This window comes from Doryrhamphus excisus, linkage group LG21 (genome assembly GCF_037039965.1).
Source record: "Doryrhamphus excisus strain RoL-2023G ecotype Guam linkage group LG21, RoL_Dexc_Guam_v1.1, whole genome shotgun sequence".
In the NCBI taxonomy this organism is placed as follows: domain Eukaryota; kingdom Metazoa; phylum Chordata; class Actinopteri; order Syngnathiformes; family Syngnathidae; genus Doryrhamphus; species Doryrhamphus excisus.
In genome coordinates, this window is record NC_136377.1 from 9,602,258 (window position 1) to 9,610,872 (window position 8,615).

The 8,615-nt window shown below is 41.5% G+C and overlaps 1 protein-coding gene across 2 annotated transcripts in view; it reads right to left on the reverse strand.

Moving 5' to 3' along the window:
* Positions 1–8,615, reverse strand: part of klf8 (Kruppel like factor 8) — a 102,843-nt gene that overhangs the window by 93,342 nt on the left and 886 nt on the right. The window lies entirely within an intron of this gene.

Below are 8,615 nucleotides of genomic sequence, written 5' to 3' on the forward strand. Positions count from 1 at the left end.
GGGTTCAGCTTGGCCAGGTTGCGCGAGGCAGGGTTTACTGGGTGGTAGAAGGCAGTCCCTCTCCTTTTGTCATTCTCAGTGACAATTACACATTCACACACATGAGCACACTAATGCACACATTTATGAATATGCACACCAACAGAAGTACACACCTCCATATGGACACTCACAGCACATGGGTGCTTCTCTACACAATCTACCATCTTATCCCTGATGTCTATATGCTATTGGTATGCTATTATTACAGTAATAATGATGTCAAGCAGTGAGATTTTAATTACTGTAACTGTATGGCTGTATAGTGTTACTGTAATTGTGCTTACTATCACGGTTCATGTCTTCATTGTTACTATTGCCACTGGTAAGTTTGACTGTTTCATTTCACTGATATCATCTCCATTGTGACTCTTAGCCATCATTGACATTTAACTCATGCAGTCCTGTTTGTCACTGTTGTTATGGGAATTGTTGTTGCTGCTGTTTTTGTCTCTCTCTCTCTCTCTCTACTGTCTACTGAGCTGCATCACACGGAGTTGGTGTGAGCCTACAACAGGGATTTCAATCTTGCAGAATGCTTCCAGCAGCCACAAGGGAGCCGTGGCGGATTCAGTGTGAGCCCAGCGTAAAGCTACAGTTGAACAGTTGTTTAGTTCAGATAGCTGGCATTTGTTTGTTGTCTTAAATATGACATTCCACGCTTGTTTTTGTTGTACTGCATTAACAGTTCTGCCTTGATGGAGGTCTGCATTCAACTGGCTGATGTTCGGTTTAGTATTTGCTAGCATTGCTAAAGGTAAAATCCTAATGGGGGCCTCAGACTTATGCTTTCCATTGTCTACAGCTGGCATAATTTCAAAATAATCACCATGTTGATAGATTATTCTACACATGTGTAAGGGGCAGCAGATGCTTTCAAGTGAGAAGGCATTGCGCCAAATAATAGCTTTCTATTTAAATAACCAGCATTTAGTAACTTCTTTAATCATTCATTAATTACAGTGTTGGTCACTGACCGAGTACAAACATGCATACACACAGTGCGAACATAAAAGTGTAATGAAACACCGGGTGTGTCCTCCATCTGGCTAGCAGTGAGAGAAGCTGCCTGCCTGTTATCACACCACGCCTTGTTGACGCAAAAGCCTTCCACCACTTCCCGACACACCCTCTTATCCACACAGACACAAACAAGACACTATACTTCATAAAATACACAGACAGCAGTGTTTGTGCACAAACCTCCTGAGTTGTGGTCAGAAGGTTCCCGTAATGCTGCGTTCAAAGTCCCCAAACTTGAGTAAGCACACACACAAACACCTCAAGATGAAATGTGGGTGGCAGCAATAGTAAAGAGAAAGCAGCACACCATTGACACAAGATGAGCAGCTCCATCAAAGAACAAACATTATGTGTTAACTTCCTGAGTTGAGATATTTGATCCAAGTAGACTGTGGGCATAAAACTGGGCCACCAGTCAGCAAGAAACAGACGACAAACAATGAAGAATATTGGGTGGCACACATGGGAGGAGACTATGATTGGCAAAACTCATCACCAACACGTAACAAACCTTACAACAAGCAGCTGTGGCGTGTTCACATTCAGAGCAAATTGCATAAGTCTCCCACGGTTTTGATTGGCTGTCAGATATGGAGGGAATTTGGGCATATGAAAGTAGTTCAGAGTAGGAAAAGCGGCTGGTGTTGAGTGAATACTCTTGCTAGTACCGGATCTTGCTGTCTGATATTTTTACTCCTGGCACCGACGAGTTCCCATGCCTCTGCTTTTTACTTCTTTACTTTACTTCTATATATTCTTTTTTTTTTAATTCAAGTAGCTCCAGGAAATCTGACACGGCAAGTATAGCGAACTAATTAGCATCCTGTCCGCTCATTGGTCGAGCAATGAAAGTACTGCTATTGGTCCTCGTCTGGGTGACAGCAATAAAAAGTTGATCATTTTTCAACTTACTGGGATCGTGTTGCAAGACAGTGTGTGCACAATGACACACAAAAACAAACTTTCACTACACACTTTTTTCACATGTCACTTAGCTTGGATGGTGACACGCAATAATTGCCCTATGGCACAGGTTCCATTGATGTCACCTCCCATGTGTGGGACCCTTACAGTTCTACTATTTACTCCACAGCGACTAATTTTATCCAAGAGAAGACTGAGAACAGTCAGTTGGAACAACAAATACTGACATGCTTTTCATCTGTGGCAGACTGTCCTTCACTGAATGGAAAACTACATCACAGAGTGAACTTTTCACCAGCCTGGACGGCATGCACATTCACTCTCCCTCACACACACACATAGTGCATAATATATATTTTAAACTACCAGTCCACAAGATGCACTGTACCATGCATAGCGGACCAAACGTGACATTTATTGTTGCCTTTTCTAGACATCTATCCTGAAATGTTACAATGATGCGGCAAATATCTTTGGCCAATAACACAGACCAGCAGCAGTTTACTGCCCCCATATATTATCAGCTCAGAACCCTTGAATTAGTAGCCCATATTACCTCCTTTGGCCAATGGAAAAGCCTCAGGAAGGTACCATGCAGTGGAAAGGGGCCATTATAAACTCTCAATTGCTTTTCTGTTACTGCTAACAGAAACTAGCATTATATGCTTTATATTAGCATGGTATATGGGGATTACTATGTATGATATGACGCATTAAGTAGTCCTCAATTCTTGTCTCTCTTTTTCTTCCTGTTGATGCATCAATGTGGAAACAATCAATGACACATTTGTACACTCCTCCACTCAGAGGTATTAAAGCCTCCACCGCCGTGGGGGTCATGCAACCATGATCAGCTGATCCACCCACCCTGTGACCTTTGACATCATTATCACTTGTACTTTGCTCCCCCATGTGACTTCGAGTGTGAAGGTATACACAAAACCACAGCATTTTGTGTGATTTAATTATCTCTCCTCTCGCTCCCTTCATCATCATCACACCCATTTCCCCAAACCCCACCCTTGCTTTTCTTCTCATTGTGTGACCACTTTGGCACTTTGGCAGCCATGGTCGCCATGACGACAGAATTCTACACCCTAACACCACCTCCCACCACCACCGTCATTAATGACTGTGGTATAGTTGGTAGGGGGGTCACTCTCCAGTGCCGCCACTGCATCATGGGGCCCAATCAGAGGTGACAGGGCCAATATCCTCTCATACACACACACACACACATTAACCACATAGGCATGCAGCCTCCCACTGAGAAGAAAGTGTGTGTACTGCCTTCTACTATCTACTATCCCAGCATCAACGGCACAGCCGTAGAAGTTGTGAACACAACCAAGTACTTGGGGGTGCATATCACGGACAACCTCGGCTGGTCACTCCACACCTCCGCTCTGGCGAAGAAGGCACAGCAGCGACTGCACTTCCTGCGGCGGATGAGAAGAGCCTCCCTCTCCCCTCCTATCCTTACCACCTTCTACAGAGGGACCATCGAGAGCCTGCTGACCAACTGCATCTCCGTCTGGTCTGGGAGCTGCAAGGCCTCGGACTGGACGTTACTGCAGAGAGTGGTGAGGACAGCGGAGAAGATCATCGGGACCCAGCTCCCCCCCATTAAGGACATAGCAAACAGCCGGTGTGTATCTAGAGCCGAGAAGCTCTGCAGCATCCGCTGTAGGACGACCAGGTTCAGAGACAGCTACTTCCCCCTGGCCATCAGACTGCTGAATGCCAAATAAGCCCCTCTACCTTTACTTACATTATTATTATTTATTAAATTATTTAAATTATTTGGGCAATTCACTGTTCACGCTGCACTTTACATTATGTTGTTCATATTTGGTGTCTATTCTATCTATTTATTCTCCACATTATTATTATTATTATTATTATTTATTATTACTTATCTTCTTTTGTGTCTGTTATTATATGGGAGCCAGGCAACGACATTTCGTTGGCAATTTCACTACTGTGTTTTTGTGCAATGACAATAAAGGGAGTCTATCTATCTATTCTCATTCACATAATTCACACACATTCCCATTGCAGTCAGGGTCCAAATTACTGACGTTTACATTCTGACATAAACACTACAAATACAAATACCACAATACTGCAATATGTGAAGCTAGGAGAATTCACATCTGCAAGTTTAAATATATCAAATGGCGTGCCAATACTGGGACCAGAACTGTTCAACCTAAGAAATGTCTTACAATTCTTTTCAACAAGAGAGGTGACATACGTATGACCTTAGGGAAAAATGTAACTTAAGGCACTTTCATGTAAGAAAAAAAAATAAAAACCTCCAGCATTTCAGAATGTGGAATCCACTTTCAGAGAGCATTTTCTAACACCAGCTCCCTGTAGCATCACAGGCAGACGTAGTTGGAGTTGGTGATTCCTAGCAAGAGAAACTGTCAACAGCATTTCACACAAGACTGTTTTTGTGAACATGAATGTGAAATATCCGCCAAACTGTTGCTGAAGCAAGAAGGTGGGGAGAACCGTAGTGTTTCTAACATTTATAATGGGTGCCAAATGGTCGTACAACACAACTACTTAAACAGTGCAGGACAGTACATGGCTAGTTTAAAAGTGTCAAATAGTGCATGAAACATAGATAACCAAAAAAAAATATGGGGCTGTTTTGTGAACATAGACGAAGCTGGACTATCCGCCAAACTGTTGCTGACCAACGTTACTTGGTCATGTTGAAGTTACAATTTAATTGATCAGTGTCCTAACTGTGTTTATTTCATGTAAGTAAGCGGTTGTGTGTGTAGTCTTAGCTGCATACACAATATAAATCCTGTATGTGATGCAGCTGCAGTATGAACACTCTTGCCGCATATATCCGATCTATACATCATCGAGACGCGTGTATGCTGTGCTTATCGAGACAGGTAGTAGGATGCAGGCAGTCATGCAGGCATGCAGGCATGGTTTATCGTGCATAACTTGGACAAAGGTGCTCACAGATGTCAACTACAGCTTTTCTCATCTGAAAATTATTTTAAAAGGTTATTTAAAAGCAGCTCTTGCCATGTCTCACTACTCCTGCCACCCACACGCACCTTGGAACAGACACACAACTAGTTCTACAAGACAACAAGGTCAATGTTCTTGAGTGGCCAAGTCAAAGCCCAATCTCAATCCAATCCAGAATTTGCAGCTGGACTTGAACAGAGCTGGTCACGTCCAGTCTTGATGCAACATGACAGAGTTTGAGCTGTTGTGCAAAGAGAAATGGGGGAAAATTGCAGTGTTGAGATGCCACATTCAATGCTGTGATTGCAGACAAATGTTCTTCTACTAGTGGAGGGACTGAATACTTACTGTATGTAATCATTTACTTTACCTTACACAGCACATTTTTAATTAATTGACACCAATTTATAAAAACCAGTTTTCACTTTGACATTTTTTCTCAATTTTGCACCCGATGGCTTCAACGACTTCCCCCGCTGTCAACACTTGCAGTCATGGTTAAACCAAACCCAAAATGACTCACAATTTTCTCAATGTTTTGCATTTCCATAATGAAATAACTAGGGCTGTCAATCAATTAAAATATTTGATCACGATTAATTACATTTTGGTCCACAGTTAACCTGCAATTAATGGCATTTAATCGCAGATAGAAATACGTTTTGTGGTAAACGATTCAATGTGCAACTACAACAAAAATTACAACAAATTTTATGTAAAAGGATATCAATTTCGGAACTAGGGGCATTATTTAAAACAATACAGTACAATACAATACCTTCATGAAATGTAAAAATGAAAATACCTCAAATGCAGGGCAACAGTCATAAAACAATCGAAAGTGCAAACTCAATAGTACTTTAATTTCTCTTTCAAACACATTAAAATACATATAAATTATATATATATATATATATATATATATATATATATATATAATTATATTACAGTATCATTTTATTACAATATTCTAACTATTATTTAAAATTATGTTTATTGATGTTTATTGAATTAAACTTAAAAATTAACGCCGCGCCATTCTCCAATGCACAGAGGGATGTATTTGGATGTATTTGCCCCGTTTTTCTTTCACCTTCCACCTTTGCTCCCAAATGCTGATACTATGTGGGAATATATGAAGATATGTGCATAATTGTGGTATTTCGATACTAAATCGCTAATGCTAGCAAAACACTGGACTTCAGCCACATGTCACATTGACAGCCTGTCAATATCAGCAGTAACTCCAATTTTAGCTGGCAGTTCAATGCAAAAATCAGCAGAGAGATGGAAACATGTAAAAAACACTGGTTAGTTGGGCCACTCTTATGCCAAGGTAGCACTGTATATGACAATAAAAACAATACCTGCACTGCTCCAGTCTCTCGCAGGCCATGGAATCTGTGATAAGTCCAACACAGCAACAGTAGAGACAAATAACTTTGGTCTTGCTACAACAGCCATCTACCAGGGCTAAGAAGAAGCTAACTTCACCAATCAAAATACTCTTTGCTTTCTCCATTTCTATTCAATATTTGTTCCAGCTTGTGGCTACAGAGTTACCGTGCTTCAATCAAACTATGGTGGGGGCCGTAGGTCAAACAGGAGGAGCACACGTTAATCGCGCATCCTCCGCCGTTAGAGGAAATTAACAATTTAACTTTGACAGCCCTAGAAATAACATAATGTAGCACTTTGGGGGAGTGTGCATGTGGGCTTCCCAGCATGCCTTGCGCTTGGTTCATTGCACCGTGAGTGAGATAGTGGTTGAAGTCGATAACTCTATTCTTTTGTGCTGTGTGGGTGAATGTTTACTAAGCTGCTACAAGCAGTTGAAGTTTGACTCTGATCATTTCCTCTGTGACTCAGGTTTGTCATATTCATTCATTCATTCATTTTCTACCCCTTATCTTCACAGGGGTTGTAGCTGACTTCGGGCGAGAGGCGGGGTACACCTTTGACTGGTGGCCAGCCAATCACAGGGCACATATAGACAAACAGCCATTCACACCTACATTCATACCTATGGACAATTTGGAGTGGCCAATTAACCTAGCATGTTTTTGGAATGTGGGAGGAAACCGGAGTACCCGGAGAAAACCCACGCACGCACGGGGAGAACATGTTTTGGTTTTATCTGCTTTATGGGAGCAGTACTCGGGGCACTGGTACCCCGCCTGTAGAGGGTGCCCATCTGACACAAATCTCCTAACGTGATGGCCAAATTAGTGCCGAGCACAAGTAATAATGAACCTTTTTTGAATGACTGTCAACCTTGCGATGTCCCCACAAGCATGCCACCCTGAACCATACCACCATGGGGCCCATAGCGAAAACCGCCACTGTTCCTGCCTTTCCTGGTTGCATCTTTGAGGAATTGACACATCTTCTCTCGTCATTCATGGTCCCAATAAACAGCTTCCTCAATATAACACGATCTCATTCTGAGAGCACTCTCTACCCAACATTTGGTCTCTCAGCTTCACACGGCATGCCGACTACACGTATATCATTAATTCTCAGTGACACTTTGACTCTGCGACTGGAGCAAGGCGCCGTCCGCCTACAGTGACCCTCAAGGTTGGCCTTGAATCACATGGCCTATTCCTCACACCATGTCGTCTTACCTTGCGCTCATTCATCTCATCCAGTTTTATGCATACCCATGCACACACATGCACACACACACTCAAACAGAGACAGCCAGCTGGTCAACCAGTCATCCGCTCAGCTACCTGATACCAAAATACAGAACCATCCTTGAAACAAGCTTCTCCCATAGCACCTAAAAAAACTCTGGAACTTTAAATTTAACTTAGAATGAACACGATAGAAAAAGTGCCATAACACAAGTAAATGCATTACAGCACATCATAGAATGATGACATGGATCATTTCCACAATTACAGTTTTCTTAATTATTAACATACTGTACAAAGAAATGTCAAATTTGTAACATGTAGTACTAAACAACAGAAGACTTTTTTCTGACCCTTTCACCCCACTTGTCCTGTCTAACAAATCTTTAACACGAAAGCGTGTGTGTATGTGCAATGAGAAGACACACACTCGATTTTGGAAGTTTGCTTAAACTTTGTCCAGGTTTATGGTTAATGATTGACTGCTTTGTGTCATCACCCCACACCCTTTTTTAGTCTTTTTCCTCTCACATACAAAAAAAATCAATGTTATGCTACGATCAGCAAAACCATACAGCATACATGAGCTAGCAGCTGGTAGCTGGTAGCTGGTAGCTGGCATTGCATTTCACCAAGAAATACTAGCTTAAAGTATGGCAGTCGGCCATGTTTTTGTTCACATTTGACTGAAATGGACTTCTTACTTCCCCACAACCTTGAATGTGGCTCAATAAATATACTATTACCTACAAAGTAAAGTTATCTATACTCAAACAAACATTAAATCAATTTTAAATTAACCCTGGAGACAACATGAATATTAGTATATTGGTTATACCCAGTGTTATATGTTACACACTATACTCCCAGTGTATGTTAGGAAATATGCATGTTATGATGGAGTTTACTAAGTTATTCTGTCCAATTTGACAAAAAAAAACTATGCCTATTCACCAAAGAATGCAAGCTTAAAGCATGTGGCCAACT